Source organism: Rhodnius prolixus, unplaced genomic scaffold (assembly GCF_049639745.1).
Source record: "Rhodnius prolixus isolate KJV_2025 unplaced genomic scaffold, Rpr scaffold_1, whole genome shotgun sequence".
NCBI lineage: Eukaryota > Metazoa > Arthropoda > Insecta > Hemiptera > Reduviidae > Rhodnius > Rhodnius prolixus.
In genome coordinates, this window is record NW_027411581.1 from 30,048,102 (window position 1) to 30,061,037 (window position 12,936).

General features: G+C 38.6%; 1 pseudogene; it reads left to right on the top strand.

Moving 5' to 3' along the window:
* LOC141461392 (uncharacterized) overlaps nt 1-12,936 on the top strand; it is a 20,998-nt pseudogene continuing 8,062 nt past the window's right edge.

Genomic DNA, 12,936 nt, shown 5'->3' on the forward strand with positions numbered 1-12,936 from the left:
ATTATTATTATTATATTAAACCATGTTGTGATGTTCTACCCAATTCATCCAGCACATGTGCGTAATAAAAGTAATCTTAGAGTTTCTTAAGTGCCAGTGAATTCTGTTTAAGGAGCGTACTTGGCATATTTATGACTTTATACAATATGTCCTTCATGTTCACAGAATGCAATTATTCTTCAGAGAAATGTGATTATATAGAACATTTCTCCGAAAAGTATAAATGTAGTGTATGTGATTACATTTGTATGCGTGCTAGTCGTTTTAAAGAACATATGAGAATACATACTTGCGAAGAGCCATTTAAATGTAGTGATTGTGATTACAGTTTTAAACGAGCTGGCGATTTGAAAAGACATATGAGGTACATACAGGCGAAAAACCTTATGGAAGTGATTATAGTTTTTCCACTCTTATTTCATCAGTTCAACCAGCTAAAATTGACTGTAGCTCTCCTGAAGTAAACTATGACACCATACTTGCTGCTGTGCAATCGCCATCAAGTTTAGCCCCGTGATGAAGTTCCCTATTCGCTTTCTCGTCTTATCGGTTCTTCCTATTCATCCAATCGTTTGGCTTAGTCAGCAAAGTCTCTCAGTTCTATTGATTAGTTCTTAAGCAATCCGGTGGAACTTTGCACTTCCCTTCAAATTTATGCTTTCTTAACCTGTTAAGTGTTTTGACGTGTAAACACGTTTAACCAAATCTCAATTATGGTGCCTTCGACGTGTGTACTCGTAAAAAATATAAGATTGCCATTAATTATAAAAAAATCGAAATTTTAATAAAATACAACAAGAATATTATTTGGCGGGATGTTTCCTTTATCTTACCAATAGAACTACCAAGTATTTTATACGGAGGGGGTGGTGGAAGCCAGCCAAATGATAAATTGTTGGTACATGTTTGGTCTCCCCATTAGAACATGGGAATTACGCAAACAAATAGGAGCTCTCAACCCTTGTGCATTGCCGCTTTTAATCATTTTAAAGAGTTCAATGCTCTTTTCTTCCATGTAAAAGCTCTTGTGTCCCTAGTTAACCAGGCAATACATAAGTGAAGCGGTGCAAGATTATGAAATGCACAGAATGCTCTGTAAACTCGAACCCCAGAGATTACAGAAAAAGTGCTTGCAGCGACTATTACGACTTTAAAAAACTTTTGGTTGTTTAGTTCTGCGTTCAACGTGTACACACGTCATTGTCTGGTTTTAATTCCGCACACTGTGGGGGGGGGGCTTCATTCCCCGCTTAACTGGTTAATTGAAATTAATATCAGAATTTCCTTTTTTTGAAAGAAAAATTTTATGTTAAGAGAAATTTTATGTTACATACAAATTATGTTTAATTTAAGAATTATCATGGTTATCTACGTGCTAGAGTTGGATCAAAGATATTAATAATAAAAGAAAAAAATAAATGCTGCGATTGAAAATAGAAGGCAATCTTTCCTTATCATGGACGTACGAGGGTCGTTTGAAAAGTCCGTGCAAAAATAAAAACTACTTAATTTTTTGGGGTAAACCTTTTTTATTTTTCAACATAGTCTCCTTTTAGGCTTATACACTTCGTCCAACGCTGCTCTAGTTTGTTGATCCCTCCCGAATAATAGGATTTGTCCAAGTCTGAAAAATAGCCATTCGTTTCTGCAATCACCTCCTCGTTTGAATAAAATCTTTTTCCCGCCAGCCATTTCTTCATATTGGGGAACAAATAGTAGTCCGAGGGAGCCAAGTCTGGAGAATAGGGGGAATGTGAAACGAGTTGGAACCCTATTTCCACAACTGCTGAGGTGTGAGCTGGTGCGTTGTCGTGATGGAAAAGGACTTTTTTGTGGGCCAATCGTGGGCGTTTTTCTTGCAGCTCAGTTTTCAAACGGTCCAATAACGATGAATAATATGCACCTGTAATAGTTTTACCCTTTTCCAGATAGTCGATGAGGATTATTCCTTGCGAATCCCAAAAGACAGTCGCCATAATCTTTCCGACCGAAGGAACGGTCTTCGCCTTCTTTGGCGCAGATTCCCCCTTGGTAACCCATTGTTTAGATTGTTCTTTGGTCTCAGGAGTGTAGTGATGTATCCATGTTTCATCCACAGTGACGAAACGACGCTTAAAGTCCTGCGGATTCTTCTGGAACAGCTGCAAACTGTCCTTGCAACACTTCACACGATTTCGTTTTTGGTCAAGCGTGAGCAATCGCGGCACCCATTTTGCGGATAGCTTTGTCATGTCCAAATGTTGATGCAAAATATTATGTACCCGTTCATTCGAGATGCCCACAGCACTAGCAATCTCACGCACCTTCACTCTTCTGTCATCCATCACCATATCATGGATTTTATCAATGATTTCTGGAGTAGTAACCTCAACAGGGCGTCCAGAACGTTCAGCGTCACTTGTGCCCATATGGCCACTCCGAAAATTTTGAAACCACTTATAAACTGTTCTAATCGAAGGTGCAGAGTCACCATAATGTTTATCAAGCTTCTCTTTAGTCTCCTCAGGCGTTTTGCCTTTCATAAAGTAGTGTTTAATCAACACACGAAATTCTTTTTCGTCCTTTTTTTGAAAATCACTCGACTTCCTCGATTCAAACGAATGCCAAATACAAAGAAATAGACCGATCTGGCTGAAACTTGGTGTGTGTTCTTCCAAGAGATGCTACTAACTAAACATAACCTCGATACGTGGTTTGTACTCCGTGTCCAAACTATAGTCCCCTATTAGTCTGCATAGGTGGTTGTGACTTGATTCACACTTACTGAAGAAACCAGTAGCGAGGTACTTGATGTAGTGTTCTACATAGTCCATGTTGGTGTTAAGAGTGTAAGTCTATAATACGCGTGTAGCGGGGGGAAGTTGTCACAAGCCTGAGGAATTTATGTTGTATGATCTGCAGCGAGGCGTTATTGGATCGACATGTCAGACTCCAGGAGAGACAAGCATAAAGTAACATGGGCCTAATCTTCTTCAAATAACGTCGATCAGCAGACCTTGTACAGGAGGAGTTTATTCTCTGGAGACAGTTTAGAGTCCCTGCAGAACAGTGGGAATAACACTCGAATGGCAGCCTTGCCTTTATTTACTCTGTCCTTTATGTGGGGGGGTAAAGGTCAGCCTACGATCCATTAATACTCCAAGATACTTGATAGTGGCAGCCCACGGCACAATCCGTCCTGAATAAGATCTTGCCTTTTTAGGTAAAGTCTGAGTTTACAATAGACTTAGGAGTCTAGAAATTAAGAGTCTGCCTAGTCTTTGGCATGAATTTGAATGTTTAATTATACAGTATAATATTTTCAGTTATTGAAAAGTTCCAGATAATTGTAAATAATGATACCTTGAGTATATCTATTTCTGTTACAATCTCCTGTAATTATTCAGCCGTTATGATCGATTCCAATTAATCGGTTACAGTTAAGGAGATTAAAATTGGTTCGAAATTGCCACTTGTAATCTTCTTCAAATAACGTCGATCAGCAGACGTTTGTGGTAGAAGTATTTCTAATGATGCCTGCCTACACAGAGCGCCGAATTATTGAATCTTTTAAAAATTGTATTTTGATCCAATGCAGATTCAACAATGAATTTGAATCTCTCAAATGATCATGTTCTATAACAATGAGTATACTATCAAAATGGGTTTCAAAATTTTCGGAGTGGCCATATGGGAACAAGTGACGCTGAACGTTCTGGACGCCCTGTTGAGGTTACTACTCCAGAAATCATTGATAAAATCCATGATATGGTGATGGATGACAGAAGAGTGAAGGTGCGTGAGATTGCTAGTGCTGTGGGCATCTCGAATGAACGGGTACATAATATTTTGCATCATTTGGACATGACAAAGCTATCCGCAAGATGGGTGCCGCGATTGCTCACGCTTGACCAAAAACGAAATCGTGTGAAGTGTTGCAAGGACGGTTTGCAGCTGTTCCAGAAGAATCCGCAGGACTTTAAGCGTCGTTTCGTCACTGTGGATGAAACATGGATACATCACTACACTCCTGAGACCAAAGAACAATCTAAACAATGGGTTACCAAGGGGGAATCTGCGCCAAAGAAGGCGAAGACCGTTCCTTCGGCCGGAAAGATTATGGCGACTGTCTTTTGGGATTCGCAAGGAATAATCCTCATCGACTGTCTGGAAAAGGGTAAAACTATTACAGGTGCATATTATTCATCGTTATTGGACCGTTTGAAAACCGAGCTGCAAGAAAAACGCCCACGATTGGCCCACAAAAAAGTCCTTTTCCATCACGACAACGCACCAGCTCACACCTCAGCAGTTGTGGTCGCAAAATTAATGTAAATAGGGTTCCAACTCGTTTCACATCCCCCCTATTCTCCAGACTTGGCTCCCTCGGACTACTATTTGTTCCCCAATATGAAGAAATGGCTGGCGGGAAAAAGATTTTATTCAAACGAGGAGGTGATTGCAGAAACGAATGGCTATTTTTCGGACTTGGACAAATCCTATTATTCGGGAGGGATCAACAAACTAGAGCAGCGTTGGACGAAGTGTATAAGCCTAAAAGGAGACTATGTTGAAAAATAAAAAAGGTTTACCCCAAAAAATTAAGTAGTTTTTATTTTTGCACGGACTTTTCAAACGACCCTCGTATGTCCCTCATTAATGTACCTTTTGTGAAACTCACAAGATATGTTGGGTATTTTTGAACACTTTGCTCATCAGCCCCTTTTTTTTTGAAATTGAATAACATTTTCAATTTTCAGATTTTTGCTCTGTAAATTCTCTTTTATCTCTTCAGCGGTTATAGCAGAAGGCAGTTTAACTACCATTTTATGGCCTATTTCAGTTTCAATAGGATAGGTATGATACTCAATAGAAGCCTTATTCAGATACTAAAAAAAAAAAAAAAAAAAAAATTCAGATACTGTTCAAAGAAGCGGTAGTCCTCAATGCATTGGGTATAAACAATGACACGATCTCGTTTGACTTTAAATTCAATCTCACCTTTGAGTTTAGGCTTTATTGACTCCATAGATGCCTTATGGTTTCTATATTGGGAGTACATAACTATTGGGGGCATGTTAAATGCTACCTTTTTAGTTTTAGAAACAGTATTAGGAGTTTCAAAAGGTATTTGTTAGAAGTTTTTCCCCTTGGAGGCCATTTCCGGAGAAAGGGTGTAAAATTTTCTTTTCGCTTTTCTTCTAAAAGGCACTTCTACAAATTCATCTGACATGTTTTGGTCAGTTATCATATTCGAGCATTCCCCTTGCTCAACACAGTTAGAGAGCATCATTATACTTTAGGGTAGTCTATGTAGTGGGGGAAAGGGAGGAGAGGGTGAACCCCTACAGACCAACACATAACCCCCACCAACACAAAACTCACCTATGCTCACTCTTCTTTCAAAAAGTTGACCTTCAGTCTTCGTTGAATTAAACGAAAAACCACTCGTTAGAATTTGTTGAAATTTAATTTCCAAGTTACTAAATTACTAACGATACCTCTCACAAACTTTCACATTAATCAGAGTTCTTTTTAATGAGAAATTCAAAAAAATATGAGACTAGATGTTACCTGTCCAACAGTCTAATCGCAACTGAAACGGAATTAAATCTTAATTTAATAGATCGTAACAGATAATTGGTAGATTTAGTCCACGTCCAGAAGCTTTTTTAATGTTGCAGTTGTCAAATGAGGAAATAAATTTTACCCACTTATTCTGTGAGCAAACAGCTGCATCAAAATACCGGGGCAGTCACTAATCTATATACAAAAGGAAATTACGAATATATGAAGCATTCTAAAACCTAATAATATTTTTGTTATAGATTGGATAATTCATGCGGAGAAGCTTACATTGAGTCTGTTAAGGATCCCTTACATAAAAATGGATGAGAGCCGACTAGATATATGCAGCTTTGTTCTTCAGAGTTAGTCTCTAATGATAATGCTGCTTGCAGTTTGAACTGAATATATTGTGATGTTCTACCTAATGCATCCAGCTTAAGTGCGCTTATAGACAGATTACTTAAATGTAATTGGAAAGTGCCAGAAATTCCGCTTAAGGAGCATATTGGGATATTCATGAGTTTATTCAATATGTATTCAATGTACACTGAATGCAATTATTCTTCAGAGAATTGTAGTGATTTGCAAACAAATATAGTACATTTCTCCGAAAATTATAAATGTAGTGAATGTGATTACATTTGTACTCGTACTAGCCGTTTTAAAGAACATATGGGAATACATACATGCGAAAAGCCATTTAAATGTAGTGATTGTGATTACAGTTGTAAACGAGCTGGCGATTTGAAAAGACATATGAGGGTACATACTGGCGAAAAACCTTATAAGTGTTGTTTATGTGATTACAGATGCAAACAGACTGGGGATATGAAAAGACATATGAGAGCACATACTGGCGAAAAGCTATATAAATGTAGTGATTGTGGTTATATTTGTACGTGTGCTAGCCGTTTTAAAGAACATATGAGAGTACATACTGATGAAAAGCCATTTAAATGTAGTGATTGTGATTACAATTGTAAACGAGCTGGCGATTTGAAAAAACATATGGGAACGCATTCTGGTGTAAAACCGTATAAATGCAGTGAATGTGATTACAGTTGCACACAGTCTGGGGATGTTAAAAGACATATGAGAATACATACTGGCGAAAAACCTTTCAAATGTAGTGAATGTGATTTTAGTTGCACACAGTCTGGGAATAAAAAGATACATATGCGAGTACATACTGGCGAAAAGCCGTATAAATGTAGTGAATGTGGTTATAGATTTAGCCGTGAATGGTCTTTGAAACTACATATGAGGAAACATTCTGGTGTAAAGCCGTATAAGTGTAGTGTATGTGATTACAGTTCTAGTAGAAGAGGGACTTTTAAAACACATATGGGCTTACACGCTGGTGTAAAGCCGTATAAATGTTGTGTATGTGATTACAGTTCAAGTAGAAAAGAGTCGTTGAAAACACATATGTACACACATTCTGATGTGAAGCCGTATAAATGTAGTGTATGTGATTATAGTTGTAAAGCAGCAAGGTCTTTCAAAGCACATTTGAGAATACATACTGATGAAAAACCATAATGTGACTAAAACCGAATTGTGGCGTTTGTGGTTTCAGTTGTGGACTTAGATGGAGCTTGGAAAGACATATAAAAGTACTCGTACATACTGGAGAAAATCCACAAAAACTTAGTGTGTGCGATTACAGACACAAACAAGCTGGGATCTTGAAAATACATACTGGGAAAACGCCTTATAAATATATTGGAGGTGATTTCTTTTGGTGCAGTGCAAATGAAGCTCCCCGATCGTTTTCTCCTCCCGTTTGTACTTCTGACTCACCCAATCGTTTGGCTCAGTCAGCAGAGTCTTTAGTTCTGTGTGATTAGTTCTTATGCAATCCGGTGAAAGTGTGCACTCCTCTTCAACTTTATTTACTTTTAATAAAAAGAAATATCAGAATTCCTATTTTATGTGATGTACAAATAATTTTCACATTAAGAATGTATCATGTTAATCTACGTGCCACATTTGGATCAAGGATGTTTAAAAAAAAGGAAAAATAAAATGCTGTGAAACAAAACAGATGGCAATGTTATCTTAGTATTGGCACTTTTTGGGGGGATAGGCGCATCGACTGCTTTGATCATTATTATTGCATTAACACAGCAGAGCTCTTTTCCTCCAATCTGAGCACATTCTCCTACCGCACAGAACCACCGCAAGACACAATGTACATCACCGGACAGTGAGCTGTAAGAAGCTCCTAGGAAGAAAAAATCTAAGTACCAGCTGCGAGATTCGAACCCGTGATCTCCACATTGATATCCAGTATGTTATCCACTAAGCTAATGTCTTCTCCCTCTGGCTTATCAAGAATATTACCAAGAATTAATAAATTTATTTTTATCGCCTCAAGCAATAGGCAAACCTGCATGTAGGCAAAAATTTATATCATTTTACATTTTCATAATTTTTTTTTTTGTTACCATTGTTATGTCTATTTTACTTCGTTTATTCTAACATAAAATTTAACCATATCGATATTTTTTTTTATCTTTTATTGAAGTTCAATGGTATCGCGAACAGTTAGGTAGTTAAGCCACAAAATAAAGGATTAACAATGATTCGCCAGAAAATCAAACTAGAGACATCTGTCCGCAAGTGACGGATTGCTAGCAGGTCAGGTCACACTTCTTTACTGTTTTTGGCAGAGCTTCAGCTAAGCAGTAGCCATGGATCTGTGGTATCATTGCAAATAAACGGAAAGGCGCAAATTAATTAATTTTGTTAACGGAAAGTAACCCAAGATGCTCCTATTGCAATCCACGGGGTAGGATAATTTTTCAATCTTCTTCATTAATTGTGGTAAACCCCGCTTCTCAACTTACCTCATTGATTTTATTCTTCGTCGTATACAACCTAAAATCAAAGTTTTCCTAGATGAAGAATTAGTTTTATATCTCCTTAACAAAATAAAACCTACAGTTTAAAAAGTTTAAAATATAAGGATTGATTAAATGCCAAAAGGTACACAATACAGCTAGTACCCAACATTTCATTGATCATCTAAGTAATTAACTTTTTGTAAATATTTTTTAGAATTTATTAGATGTCACAGATTATCTTGCTGGCCACTTCATTCGTATCTATGTTTTTGTGAAAATAATAATACAATGTATATTACATTTTTCATAAATAAATAGATACCCTATTTTAACTCTGTTCTAAATTATTCTTCTGATTTTTCTATAAATGGAAAGGCGCAAATTAATTAATTTTGCTAACGGAAAGGAACCCAAGATGCTCCTATTGCAATCCACAGGGTACGATAATTTTTCAATCTTCTTCATTAATTGTGGTAAACCCCGCTTCTCAACTTTCCTCATTGATTTTATGCCTTTATTCTGAGTAATCATCACGCGCGCACATTAAAAGGAAAAAAGGAAAGTTAGAGTTAAAACAAAATTTGAATCTTGAATTTGTCTTACAGAAAAATATGAGAGCACAAATTGCACACAGTTAATAACAAATAAATTATTTACCAATAATTATACTTTTCTCAATTGTAATTTAATATAGTCCCTTTAATTGAGTATTTGTAGTAATATACTTCAATAATTAGCTGTTCTAAAAATATGCACATTTTTATCTATTACTACACAACATTGTGATAGGAACACCTAGGTTTTGAATATAATTGAAGAAAACTACATTATTTTATTTTTTTTTATTTTATTTGTTTATTTATTTTGCAACTGTAACAGATACAACAAGCAAAAGAGATGAATGATAAGGATAGCACAAATACACATGCACGCATACATACAATCCATACATATACGCGCACATGCATGTGCGCCAAGGGCTTGATTGGAGTGAACGACGACCATCCAGTGATGGAAGCCATTAGTTCGCCAGATTGGCAAGCTTACGCAGCAACCATCCTAGGAGGTCGGCGTTAAATGATGAGATGATCGCGTGGCCACCGCCGCTTCAGTCTGCGCTGTGGATTTGAAGGAAGTGTTGTGGTAGACATGTTGTGGATCAGAGGGTTGTAGTGACTGTGCAGATTTGAGTGGAGTTTTGTGTAACGAGATTGTGCTATTTCAGAGACGAGAGGAATATTGGAGATCAGAGTGTATAGTATGATTGGAGACGTAGAAGGGAGCGTTAACTATTGTTCTTTGAATTTTTGATTGTAAGGTCTGAAGTCGGTTTATGTTCGATTTTTTAGCGCTTCCGTAGAGTTGTATTCCGTACGTCCATATTGGGGCAAGTAGAGCGGTATATAAAGTTCGTTTGTTCGTCAGGGTCAGTTTTGATCGTTTGTCGAGTAGTCTTTTCAGCATTTTGTACCTCAGATTGAGGTCAGTTCGTTTGAGTCTCGTGTGGGGGTTCCAAGTTAGTCGTTTGTCAAGATGTAGTCCAAGATATCGTACGTACTTGGTTAGTAATTGGTATATAGTATTTTGGAAGGAGAGAGGAGGGAGAGTTTTCTTGTTTAGAGTGAATACTATGTATTTAGATTTTAATTCATTCACTTTGATTCTCCACTTTTGCAGCCAAGGCTCGAGAAGATTTATGTGTGATTCGAGTGCACGGCTTGCTATTACAGGATCTAAATGAGGAGAAAGAATTGCAGTGTCGTCGGCGAAGGTGAAAGTAATTGTAGTCGGGTTAGTTGGGAAGTCTGCAGTATAGAGAATATAAAGTAAGGGAGCTAGAACGCTTCCTTGAGGAACTCCAGCGAGTATTGGAAGGATAAGAGAAGAAGAAGAGCCTTGTTTGACTTGGAAGAAGCGGTCGGAGAGATAAGACTTAAGAATGAGGTAAAAGGTAGAAGAGAGTAGGCATGTGAGTTTATAAAGCAGTCCCGTGTGCCATACCCTGTCAAATGCCTGAGATATGTCAAGGAAGACACCCGGGCAATACTGCTTTAATTCAAGGGAAGTAGCGATTACATCCACCACTCGATGTGCTTGAAGAACAGTCGAGTGGCAACTCCGAAAACCGAACTGATGGTCAGGAGTGATACGTATTTAAAGGGACTATTTCAGTTTGGAGGCGGAGTAGTAGAAGTTTTTTGAGGACTTTCCCCAGGATGGGTAGAAGGCTGATTGGTCGGTAAGAGCTTGGGATATGAGAAGGTTTATTTGCTTTAGGGATCATTGTTACCGAAGAGAATTTGTAGAGAATAGGAAAGTAAGTGGTTCGAAGTACAGCATTATAAAGAGTAGTAAGAAATACTATTGCTTTCCTGGAGAGTTGTAGCAGGATGTTAGCAGTAATCAGATCATAGCCCGGACTTTTCTTTTTGGGAAGACAGTTGATTATGTCCATGATGTCTTTAGGAGTGAATGGCTTAGGAGGAGGTGAAAGTTGTAGAGGGATGTCCAGTTCTTTGAGAATATTTTCAGTATGTTGTAAGTCTTGTACGTCGGAATGAGGAGTGAAGACTGTAGAAAGATGTTCGGCAAAGTACTGGGCTCTCTCTTCGTCGGATTTAGCCCAAGAATTGTCCGGGCGTCTTAGTGGGTGAGAAGTTTTTCTGTATTTGAAAATTCTTTTGGTTGTTGTCCACAGAGAGTTGTCTTCAGTTGTGAGTGATTGTGTATAATCAGAGAATTGGTCGTTAAAATAATCCCTTAGTTTTGTTGTCAGTTCTCTAGTAAGTTGGTTAAACAGTCTTTTGTGAGAGGGATATCTGGTGCGATGCCAAAGAGCTCTTGCGCGACGTTTGCGCGTTATCAGTTCTCTCAAGTGAAGAGGTAGATTGAGAGGTAATGGTGCAGTTCTGTTGGGTGAAGTGCGTTGTGTAGAATGCCAAATACTTTGCTGAATAGCGGTAGTCAAGTATGCCACGTTATCGTCTAGTTGTTGAGGAGTTTTTAAGGACACATTTAAGTTCAGTTTTTCGTCAAGAGTTTCTCGAAATAAGTCCCAGTCAACAGTTCCGTTTATTAGGGTTTGTCGGGGAAGAGCTTGTTTTGGGTAAATGTCAAGGGTTAGAATGACGTGGCTATGATCTGAAGACAAGTCGTTTAATGTGTGTATGTCAGTGTGTAAAGAGGTAATATTAGAACAGATAAAGAAGTCAAGAAGGTCAGGTCTTTTGCGAGGAGAAGTTGGCCAGTAAGTCGGTTGAGAAGGGGATAAGGAAATGTAACTATTTTGATTGAGGATAGTCCTAAGAGTTCGACCTCTCGGATTTGCCACCCGGCTGCCCCAACTCGGATGCTTAGCGTTGTAATCGCCACCACATATGAAACGAGACCCAAGAGAAGAGAGAAAGGATGAGAAATCGTTTTGATGGATATTGTGGTTAGGAAGACAGTAAACAGCTGCAAAAGTATAGGAGAAGGGCTCTGTCAGTAAAGAGACTACTGTAGATTGTAGGAAGGGTGTAGCGTTGTAGGGTATTAAGAAATGTTGTAAAGAAGTTCGAATAAGTATTGCAGTTCCTCCGTGACCTGTTCCGTCGGGGTGATTGGTCTTGTAAGTCGTGTAACCTGGGATGAAAAATCTTGATCTGTCAGTGAAGTGCGTCTCCGTTATAAGGGCGATGTCAATACGTTTGTCTCGTAGTAATATTTCTAGTTCATGTCTGCGGTTAGTCATTCCATTAGAATTCCAGAGGATGATGGTGAGAGAGTGTTGTGAAAGAGGCATTAAGGAGATTGGTTAGGAAGGAGTCTGGAAACGACAGTTGTAAGGAGAGATATCAGAGATGAGGGATTTGAAGTCTGTTAAGAAGCTTGTGAGAAGTGTATTGATGTCTCCTGTGGATAAGGTTTGGGCATTTGAGAAATAGGAGGCGGCTGAGGTCCCGCGGCCACCCTTGCATATGATAGATTTTGGTTAGTGAAGGGAGTATGCAGAGGAGGAAAGTTTCTTGACTGTTGTGTTGTTGGCGGTGGTTGTGGAGTACTCCGTTGTGCTGAGCGATGTTCGTATACGGGAGGCTGTCTCCGAGCTCGCTGCGACTCTCTGTACACCCCTTTATAGCTGGCTGTATGGTCGCCGCTGCAGAGAGCACACTTGGCTGGTGTGGTTGGCATCTTGCCGCAATCTTGTGTAAAGTGCTCACCGGCAATAGCTCTTCGTATGTCCGTACTCCTGGCAACGCTTGCACTGCACAACAATCCGTTGCTTGTGGGTTCTTCAACCTTAATTCTCGAGTAACAAAGAGTATCAATATTGAAAACATCTCTGTTATTTGGCCGTGGTTCGAGATCCACAAAGAAGAGAGGCAGAGTTTGTTTGGTGACTGGGTGAATAACTGGTTTTGTTTGTTTTGGGGTTTTGTAAGGTGCGCAACAACAAGGGTCCTTTGCACCTAAACTATACTGTAGAATAGACACTTTACTACACAGCCTAACCTACACCTAGTCAATCTGATCGAATCAAACCTAACGGTTGGCCTAA